Below are 10,662 nucleotides of genomic sequence, written 5' to 3'. Positions count from 1 at the left end.
GGGCTGCAGGCAGAGGCTGGCTGTGGGCAGAGGGTGGCTGTGGCAAGGGCTGGCTGCGGGTGGCTGGGGGCCGGGGGTGGGGCGGAGGGCGGCTGTGGGCAGGGGCTGGCTGCAGGCAGGGGGCGGCTGTGGGCAGGGGCTGGCTGCAGGCAGGGGGCTGGCTGCGGGCAGAGGGCGGCTGGGGGCAGAGGGTGGCTGGGGCTGGCTGGGGACAGGGGGTGGCTGCGGGTGGCTGGGGGCAGGGGGTGGCTGGGGCAGGGGCGCAGACACTCACGGGGGGGGGGGGCTGGGAGCAGCAGGATGCAGCCGGGGACTCACCAGGCAGCAGCAGGAGCCCCAGGGCCAGAGGTCCAAAGAGCAGGAGCAGCAACAGGGCCAGGAGGCAGCTCACATGGCTCTCGCAGCACAGCGCAGCGCCCACCGGCGGCCGGGAGGAGGAACTTGTGGAGGTCCACAAGTTACCTCCACACCTTGTTGGAGGTAGCGGACTCCACAGCCATGGCTCTGGCCCCGGGTGTTGCCACGAGGTGCATTTCATGGCTCCAGTTATCAAGCCTTCCCTCGCAGCTGCTACACACTATACAGGACTTGTCCTTCAATGACAAAGGCCTGTTCTCAAAACTGGCCCTATGCTGCAAGGCCCAAAGGTCAGCGAGGTCACTATACACTCCCTCTCGGCATGTACATGCCGATGTCTCACCGCCGACCTTTCCGCCCAGCCTCGTCACCCTTACCCTGCGCCTAGCCAAAGACAAGGCTTTGCCAGCAGGCGATGCTGAGGCAGTCATAGGCGTTGGTCCGGACCCCTAAGGGGCCAAAATCAGGGTCCTCTCAACCACCAATCGGGCAAAAGCCTATCCCTCCTCGTCACTCTTAGGGACCCCTCTCACGAGCAATTCCTCTTGCAAGAGGTGCGGGCGCTTCTCAGCATCGGAGCTATAGAGGAGGTTCCACGGTCGAAAGGGACAAAAGGTTCTAGCCCCACTAGTTCCTGATCCCCAAGGTGAAGGGAGGTCTCAGACCTATCCTAGACCTGCGGGAGCTCAACAAGTTATGATATACCTGGAGTTCCGCATGGTATCCATGGGGACCGTCATCCCATCCTTGGATCCCGGAGACTGGTATGCCGCCCTCGATATGAAGGGCGCGTATTTTCACGTCGCCATTTATCCTCCGCACAGCAGGAACCTCCGGTTTGTGGCCAACCGTCATTTCCAGTTTATGGTCCTCCTGGCTGACCTATCCAGCCCCCTGTGTATTCACAGTCTCTGGCTGTAGTCGCCACCCTCTCCGCCACTGTCGGATACACGTTCTCCGTATCTGGACGATTGGCTCATTCCAGGGGCCACCGGGGCCCAAGTTACCACTCGTGGGCGTCGACGAGGTCCTATTCCTGCGTTTAGGCCTGAGGATCCATATAGCGAAATCCACCTGGATTCCCGCTCAGGGAATACACTTAACTGAGGCCACTCTGGACTTCAGTATTGCACAGCCTGCTTACCTACGCCTTGCTTTCACGCGTTGGTAACCATTGTACAAGGTCTACGGACCTTCCCGGCAACTTTGGCTTGAACTTGCCTAGATTTTCTGGGCCACATGGCTGCCTGCACGTGCGTAACCGAACATGCCAGGCTTCGCCTCCGTACACTTTAATCGTGACACCTCAGTGTACCACCCGGCCAGAGACAGCATGGTCATGGTCGCCTCGATCCCCCCGAGCGTCCTAGGCTCTCTCGACTGGGGGTCGACGCCCTCCCTGACGTGTGCAGGGGTGCTGTTCCACCCACCTCACCCTTGGTGTCCCTCATGATGGATGCCCCATCTCGACTGGGGTGCTCACTTGGGTCAGTTTCCCACTCCAGACCTTTGACTGGCTCAACAGCTGCCCTTGCACATCAATGTCCGGGAGTTGAGAGCAGTCTGCCTTGTGTACCAGGCGCTTCAGCAGCACCTACAAGGCTTTTGTGTCTCCGTGTTCACAGATAACACAACGGACACCCGTTGCATAAACAAGCACGGAGGAGCACGGTCCTCCTCTTTTTGGCAGGGAGCTATCCAGCTCTGGGTCTCCTGCACAGCTCAATTGACGGACCTGGTAGCGTCCTTTCTCTTGGGGACCGGAACACTCTGGCGGATCGCCTCAGCAGTTCCTTCCGGTCTCTCAAGTGGTGGATTCCTCCGGATGTTAGCCATTACATTTCCGGAACTTCGCTCTCGCGGGAACGGAACGAGAGAGAAGTTCTGCTCATGCCAAGGCCTCCCCCAGGACTCGATCTTGGCTGTTTTTCTGATGCCATGGACGTCCATTTTTCCCACCGCTCCCGCTGGTTCGCAAGGTCCTGCTAACACTCCGCAGGGACAGAGCGCATCTGATCATGATCGCTCCAGCGTGGTCCAGGCAGCAACTGGTACACCATGTCACTAGACCTGTTGGTAGCCAACCGATTCCCCTGCCTCTTTGCCCAGACCTCATAACGCTGGGTCACGGCAAACTTTACCACCTAGACCTGCAATCCCTGCACATCTCCGCATGCCTGCTGTGGGCCTAAATCGATCCGTGTTACATTGTTCTGCCTCGGTTCTACAGGATTCTCCTGGGTGGTAGGACGCCTTCCACTCGGTTAACGTTTCTGCCCAACTGGCAGTCTTTCTCTTGCTGCTATGAAACACAATGTTTCACCCACAGAGGTTCCATTCTATTTCCTCTGGGATTCCCTATGATCTTCAAACAGTAGCGCCTGGCGCAGTCATCATTAAGGGTGCACTTGGCAGCCGTCTCTACCTTCCTCCCAAGGGATAGTGACCGCTTCATATTCTCACACGCTGTGGTTTCTAGGTTCCTCAAGGGCTTGGGGCATTTATGCCCCCAGGTTCACCGCCCCACCAACTTCTGGGTCTTCAACCTGGTTATAAGCAGACTTATGCCTGCTCCATTCGAACCACTGACAACATGCTCGCTGAGATACCTGTCCTGGGGGACAGTTTTTTCCTTGTCGCCTTGCATCGGCTGGACAAGTCTCCGAGCTTCGGGCTCTCACAGTGAACTCACGGTACACTATGTTGCGTAAGGACAAGGGGCGGTTGTGACCACGTCCGGCCTTCCTCCCTAAGGTGCTGTTGACCTTTCATATCATCCGGGATATCTTCCTTCCGGTCTTCTTCCGAAGCCCCATTCATTGCGACGGGAGCACATTTGCCCTCCCTAGACGTCCGTAGGGTGCTCGCTTCTTATGTCGAGCGGACAAGCCTTTTTATACGCCCCCAACTCTTCGTTGTATTGGCAGACTGGATGAAGGGCCTACCTGTCTCCTCCCAGAGCTTTCCATCTTGGGTGACGTCATGCATTTGCTCCTCCTGTGACTGGCCCATGTTCCGTCGGGCCACCTTACTGCTCGTTTCACCAGGGCTCAGGCTTCTTCTCCTGCCTTTCCGACTCACATACCCTTCCAGGGGCTATGTCATGCTACTACATGGTCCTCTATCCGAACCTTTGCCTCTTTGGTCTGTCTGTCCAGAGATGATGCAGCCTTTGGCTCAGCAGTTTGCATTCTGCAACATCTCACTCCGACCCCACCGCCTACGTAAGGCTTGGGAATCACCTACATGGAATGGATATGAGCAATCACTCGAAGAAGAAAAAACGGTTACTTACCTTTGTAACTGTTGTTCTTCTAGATTTGTTGCTCATATCCATTCCAAACCCACCCTCCTTCCCCACTGTCGGAGTAGCCGGCAAGAAGGAACTGAGGAGTGGGTGGGTCGGCTGGTGTATATATCCGGCGCCATGGTGGCGCCACTCCAGGGGGCGCCCAGCCGACCCACTGAGTTGCTAGGGTAAAAGTCTTCCGACGAACGTGCACGCGGCGCACACACACCTACATGGAATGGATATGAGCAACACATCTCGAAGAACAACAGTTACAAAGGTAAGTAACCGTTTTTTTCCTTTGCAGATTTTAAACCCACAGTAATTTGGGTGAAGTCAAATGCACAGCCAGGGATCAGAGCCAATACTCACTGTTATGCCATAATGATAGTTTTCTAGTGTCCCCATTAGTTTATGCTAAATTTAAACTGTCAGATACCAAACAACAGAAGATCTGTGACCTTGCAAATGCTTCCACTGAAATTAATGAGAAAGGGTCCTGTTAACTTCAGTCTTGCTTGCACTGAAACTAAAGATTCCAGCCATTACTATAGTTCCAAATGTGAGCCAAACACAGAGCTCTGCTGTGCGACATACTGTGTACCTATTATATGCTGCTTTCAATCCCAGAAGTGGCTGCATGTCAGCGATTGGCAAAGTGATACCTGTAAGTGCATAAGTAATTAAGCACTTCTGTATCCTGAAGGATGAAAAGTGCTATCTAAATGTAAGATAACATTGTGAGCAAACTGAATGATAGAATAAAAAACTGAAACTGGGAGTTTTGCAATTGACTTCAATGGGAGAAAATTAGCTGGCAGATGGCATGTTTTCTTGTCTAGCATTCTGTGCAATGATTATATACTGTCCCTGATTTTGCTGGGTATATTGCAGAGAATCAATCAATCTCCTACTCTCTCCAAACAGTAATAAGTTCTGCCTGTTGTAAGAAAACGAGTCTGCCACTGGGATAGTTTGATTTCCTTTTTGTACTTGCCTTCATAGATAGTCTCTCTAGTTTGTCATCCCATTTTGGTTGAATTTTCAGTATGAAACTTCAATGGGGTAAGCAGATTGCTCCTGCCCATTGAGTGAGAAAAGCATCCAAAGATGGTGATGCTACAGCCAGAAATAAACCTCTAAGCACGTCTCACATGGATTTCTCCAAGACAGCTTGCTTTTAACTAGCTTTAAGTGTTAGTTTTCTGGCAAAAATAATTGAGTATAGGTAAACTCATTGCATATTTGCACCTCTCCTGGGCAGCACATTGAACAATAATGAAAAAAAAACCCTCACTTAACTAGTGATCAAGCTTGCAAAGGCTTTAGGGCTTGTCCATGCAGCGACTTACTTCATGGCAAACCAGAGTATGATTCTACTGTAGCACTAGCTTGCTGTGCAGTAACTTGCCACAAGGCCCCTACTGCAGTGCTTACTGTAGAGTCACACCCTAGCTCGCTGCCCAATAACTTGCTGCCTTTACACTCAACAGCATGGGTATTTATCTGCCTTTTGTGTGATAACTTTGGAATGTGACCTCTGATCAATTCCAAAATTTCAGGGAAGGTTCTAGAGATCAATGGCCAGAACCCTATTGATTTGGGGAAAAACTGGAAAATCCAAAGGACACACAAAGTTTCTGTAAGCTCTTTAGTATAGCTTCATGCTCAAGCATTTCTGCAATGGTCTATAAATCAACCAACTGGTTGATGGAACCCATTAATGACTTCCATGATAACAATATCCCATATCATTTCTGTCTATCTTCCCAATACAGAACATGTTGATACCCTGAATGACTTATCCCAGACAAAAGGAAGGATAAGGGTGCTCATGTTTCCAAACTCTCTTCTGCAGCTTCAGAATATGGTGGGAATATGGTAGCCAGAGAGTTCCTTTAGGAACACCCCACTACCACAGTGAGGGTCACACGGCAAACAAATTCATGTGTACACTGATGGCTCAAAATCCTTCAGGAATGGTGGTTGTGGTGTCTTTACCCCATGGCCTAATGGAGAGAGTACAAGAAAGCGCATTAGTCAGGGATATATCTGAAATGAAAGCTATTCTCACTGCACTGCAAGAAATAAACAGAGCAGAAATAGCGACGGATGTTGTGCTGTTTGTTGACTCACAGGTGGCAATCCTCAGCGCTTTTTAAGGAAATCAGAATTCTATCAACAATGCAGTTCATAAGGATGCTCAGAGGATCTGAGAGCGAGGCAATTGACTTCACAATAATTCCATTGCACATTGGCATATATGGAAGTGAGGTTGCTGATGATCTAACCAAAGGTGGAGGATTGGAAATTCGGGTAGGAACGACAACAGTTGAGGATTTTGACACTCTAGCAAAGGAAATATTAGCTGACATAAATGGTTGAAAGATAAAAGAGCCTCTGATCGATATCAAAACATCTTGGAAAATACTATCTATACTAATAAATCTTACTATTGTAGGATTGCAGACAGGGCACATGCAGGAATGAAAATCAATAGAGAGGAGACCAAGATATAGTCACTCTGCAAGATGCGTTGGGAGCAGGCTAACATCTGCCCACACTTTTTAATGTAATATTGTAAGTCAGACGATGCTCATTGGTTTTGATTCCTTGGATCAAGCCCTTACAGAGGACCTCACAAGAGTTGCCAAATTGATTCTCAAGCTTCATGGCCCAATGGGATTATTGTGGCACAAGACAATGACAACAGAATAATGGTGGGGAGGTGGTAGAAGTGGGGAAAAGGAGGTGTGCAAACAGCCTCTGGCATGGGGGATCCTAGTAGGAGAAGGGGGAAAATGGGGCATATAGAACACCAGGACAGGAGCAGGGGAGATTGTGGGACCCTGATATGTGGAGAGGGGAGAAAGGAGGCACACAGAGTATCCAGCATGGGGAAGGTTGGAATGGGAAGCAGACAGAACCCCTGGGATGGTGGGATGATAAGGGGACCCTTGTACAGGAAGAGGCAATGGGGGAACATAGAGCCCGGGCCATGGGTGGGGAGAGGAGATGTGAAGAGACACACACAGAGCCCCAGGCATGAGGGAGGAGAGTTGCAGTGAGTCCCTGAAATAGAGATGAGAGGATGCTGTAGGAGGGGGAGATTGTGGTGTGGAGTGAATGGGTGCCAGGAGCCACTGGTGTGTGCCATGTGCTCAGCCTACAACCACTCTGAAGTGGGTGACCTTCTAGTTAAAATTTACTTTAAAATTCAAAACTATGAAAACATGGAGCTGCCTAGAATAGTCCCACAGGGTTAGTAAAGTATTTATAAAACAGTAGTAAAGTGTGTGTGTTTCAGTACTTCTAGCACCCTCTAGTGACATGAGCTAAGTTTCTACTTCAGACAAATAAGACCTGAAGAGCTCTGTGTAAGCTCGAAAGCTTGTCTCACTCACCAGCAGAAGTTGGTCCAATCAAAGATATTACCTCACCCACCTTGTGTCTCTAATATCCTGGGACAGCTAAAGCTACAAGACCACCTACCAGTATGAGTAATTAGATTTGCATCCTCAAAATTATTGGCTTTTAACCATGCAAATCAAATCATCATCATGAATAATAATGATCTCTAGAGTGGTTTTATTTCCTGAAACCAGGTGTGGGAGGTGGAGGAAATAAATGTGTTTTATTCACACTAGACCACCCTTCCGTGAAAGTGTCTCAGAGCACTTTGCAAACAAATGAAGTATTTATTCATTATTATTATTAGTAGGACTATTACCATAATGCTTAGGAGCCCCAGGCATGGACCAGGAGCCCATCATGCTAGGCACTGTACAAACAGACCCAAAAGATGTTCCCTGGCCCAAAGAGTTTACACTATGCCTCACAGTACCCTGGAAGGGAGGAAAGTATTAGCTCCATTGTACAAATAGGATAATGGAAGCACAGGATTGCTAAGCTATTTGTCCAAAGTCAGACAGGAAGGCCACACCAGAGCCAGGAGTAGAAAGCAAATGTCCTGACCCCTCTTCCTGGGCTCTAGCCCCAAGTCTATCCTTCCCCATGTGGGCATTTATTTTCATTCACATTAAGAGGAGAAACTTTGCAGCATAAAGGTAAGAGACCCAACCACCTCAAAACAGCTAACTATTAAAAAACAAAAACAAAACAAAGCAACAGACCATCAAATCAGTGATATTGCTATAACAGCAATTTACTAGTTCATCCTAGCTCAGTTGTGCAAGAGAAGACAACCAAGGTTAGTTAAAATGTGTATGGACAGTGCTGGTATGTGTGTTTTGTGTGTATGGCTCCTAAGATCCTGGGCCATTACAAAAAATGCATGGAAAGAGATTAAAAGCAGCATATAATGAAACACCTCTCTGAATACATCATTCTTCTGTTTGAGACAATAGCACACACAATTTGCAGAATAACCCTGTGCAGGAGGCTCATCTTGGCATACTCTGCAAGAAGTTGAGACCATTCTGTGTGTGGCTGGGGCTGCTGAACAAACAGAAGAGTTGGCATTAGATCATCGTAGGGTGACCAGATGTCCCGATTTTATAGAGAGAGTCCCGATTTTTGGGTCTCTCTCTTATATAGGCTCCTATTACCCCCCACCCCCTGTCCCAATTTTTCACGCTTGCTGTCTGGTCACCCTAATTAGATGAGCGGACTCCAATTATAAGTCTCCCTGACAGGAATACTGGGGCTGGGGGTGAAACTAAAAGTAAATACATAAATTCCTGATACAGAAATGAAAAGTTTGAACATTTTTCCAGACAAGTCAGGTTAGCCCAGGAGAAATCTACAGTATCTTCTTCCCAGCAGCCAGTCACATAAATTAGTTCATGCTCTCCTTTGCTTTGGATTCATTTGGTGAATCCTTTCACAAACCTCACCTCTTCTTATGCCATCTCCATTGTGCAGAACAAATATTGGTTGAGGTTTGTCTATTTTCTCCATCAACCTCTGCTTTTCTTAGAAATTATGTTTGGTCAACAGATATGAAAAATACAAAGAAAAATCACCTGTTCCTCTGGTTAACTCCACTGCCCCCCTGACGCATCCTGCCCTGTAAAGTACTCATGCACTATTGAGGTTCAGGATCTTACTTTACTTGATTCCGCAAGTATCCAGTGTCACAGAGCAACTGGTAGCAATGTATTACCTTTTTCACTAGCATTTTAGTTTCTATTAGCTTGAAATTTGAGGGTTTGTAACATGTCCTCTTGATCTAATTCCCAGATATTTTCATTACTATCAGCTACAGAGAGGATATAGTGCTGCTGAAATTAAATTGATTGGAGTAGATAGCCTCTTACAGAAGAACTAAGCTGATGCTAAGACTTTAATGGCTTGTTTCCATTGCTGGATATAGAAAAAACATATTTTGAATGGAAGAACTTACATGTAAGGTACATTGTTAGTGCAAGTCACCTTGTATGTTTTCAGTGTGGAACTCTGATACCATGATGAAGAATCTACAGTAGAAGCATCTAAACATAACAGCACAGAACCTTGTATTTTTAAAGATGATTGCCTTAATCCGTACTGGAAATCTGTACTAGGATACCACGGGGTGTGGCATTTGCATGACCCAATAGACGTAATGTAGGTTGTTAGCTGGATGAAATGCCACTTAATTCAATTTACTAGCCAGGCCTGCTCTCCATTTATTTCTCTCCTGTTTCTTCCTTTATTTCTCCCTCTCATGCTGCAGTGATAGTGGTGAACATGGAAGAGAACTCCTCCTGGTCATCATTTTCTGGTATTCATTCTGGGTAACAAATCCCCAAGCTATATTTGTTTGCTCCTTATTTTAATAGCTAATTACCTGTTGATGGGTATCTCGAGGGGCAAAATTTCAAAATGACTATCAAAGAGGGCGAAGTGAGAGGAGTGGGCCTGGCAATTTTTACATTAGTGTCTTGAGGAAATCATTGGCTGCTTCATGTCTGAAAGGAGGGGACTTGCTCATCTCCCAGCAGCTGCCTGCATAGTGTAGTCCTCTCAGCCTGCCTGAGCATGCATGTTCTTTTGGAAAATGTCCTGCCCTGCTGTGTCAGCTCCTTTTCTCAGCTCCTCAAAGTCTGAACTGTTCCAAATTGGAATTCTCCATGGTTAGTAGGCATTGCATGCTGGATAGTACTTGTTGCTAACACTTCAAAATATGCATGCAATTAATGCTGAAGTCTAGTTGAAATCCTATAGAATCGCTACCAATGTTCAAATTAATACCTAAAGAATTCATCAGGATTGATAGTAATACAATAAATGCTGCAGGCATTAACTATGATTAGGTTATTATTTTGAACTGCTGTGCATTCATCTTTTGTTCCCCCAACCACGACAGATCTATATTTCTCCCATGGACCACTATCTTTAAACAAAGAAGCAATAGACAGCTATGGGTGATGTATTTTCAGCTTTGTTTCTAGGGCCTGGGCTACACTAGCGGGGGTGGGGTTTGAACTAAGATACGCAACTTCAGCTACACTATTCGTGTAGCTGAAGTCGAAGTATCTTAGTTCGACTTACCTGGCTGTCCTCATGGTGGCGAGTCGACTGCCGCGGCTCCCCTGTTGACTTCGCTTACTCCTCCTTCCGAGGTGGAGTACGGGCGTCAATTCGCAGATCGATTTATCACTTCCAGACGAGATGCGATAAATAGATCCCCGATACATCGAACACTACCCGCCGATCCAGCGGGTAGTATAGATGTACGTTATGTTGGTTATGTTATTGTCAGTTCACAAAAGGATACTTGTGCCATCTAGTGTACCAAATGCACAAAGCCTGCACAAAGCAGTGCACACTTTTTTAGGCCATCCTTCACTGTGTGTGCATGGAAACTGTAGAGTTTACAGAGGAGGGGACCTGGCACACAAGTAACTATTATGTGTCTGAATACACCAGCATTCAACAATTTGAGCTTATTTGACTTCTGAAGGTGTAACAAAATGGAAAAGAAAACCCTTAGAAGCTGAACTTAAAGTGGAAAAGAAAACCTCCCTGCATTAAAAAGAAAAGAAAAAAGGAAATAGTATCTATTATACAAT

At 47.5% G+C, this 10,662-nt stretch overlaps 1 long non-coding RNA gene across 1 annotated transcript in view; it reads right to left on the bottom strand.

Moving 5' to 3' along the window:
- Positions 1 to 5,523: 5,523 nt before the first annotated feature.
- The window catches only part of LOC120398570, a 48,803-nt gene continuing 43,664 nt past the window's right edge, over positions 5,524 to 10,662 (bottom strand). The window contains exon 4 of the long non-coding RNA XR_005594545.1: positions 5,524 to 5,655. This is a non-coding gene — a long non-coding RNA (uncharacterized LOC120398570). The remainder of the gene's footprint in view (positions 5,656 to 10,662) is intronic.

The sequence above is a fragment of the Mauremys reevesii genome, linkage group 2, assembly GCF_016161935.1.
Source record: "Mauremys reevesii isolate NIE-2019 linkage group 2, ASM1616193v1, whole genome shotgun sequence".
In the NCBI taxonomy this organism is placed as follows: domain Eukaryota; kingdom Metazoa; phylum Chordata; order Testudines; family Geoemydidae; genus Mauremys; species Mauremys reevesii.
The sequence above is the reverse complement of the archived record's forward strand: the minus strand, read 5'-3'. Positions and strand labels throughout refer to the sequence as shown.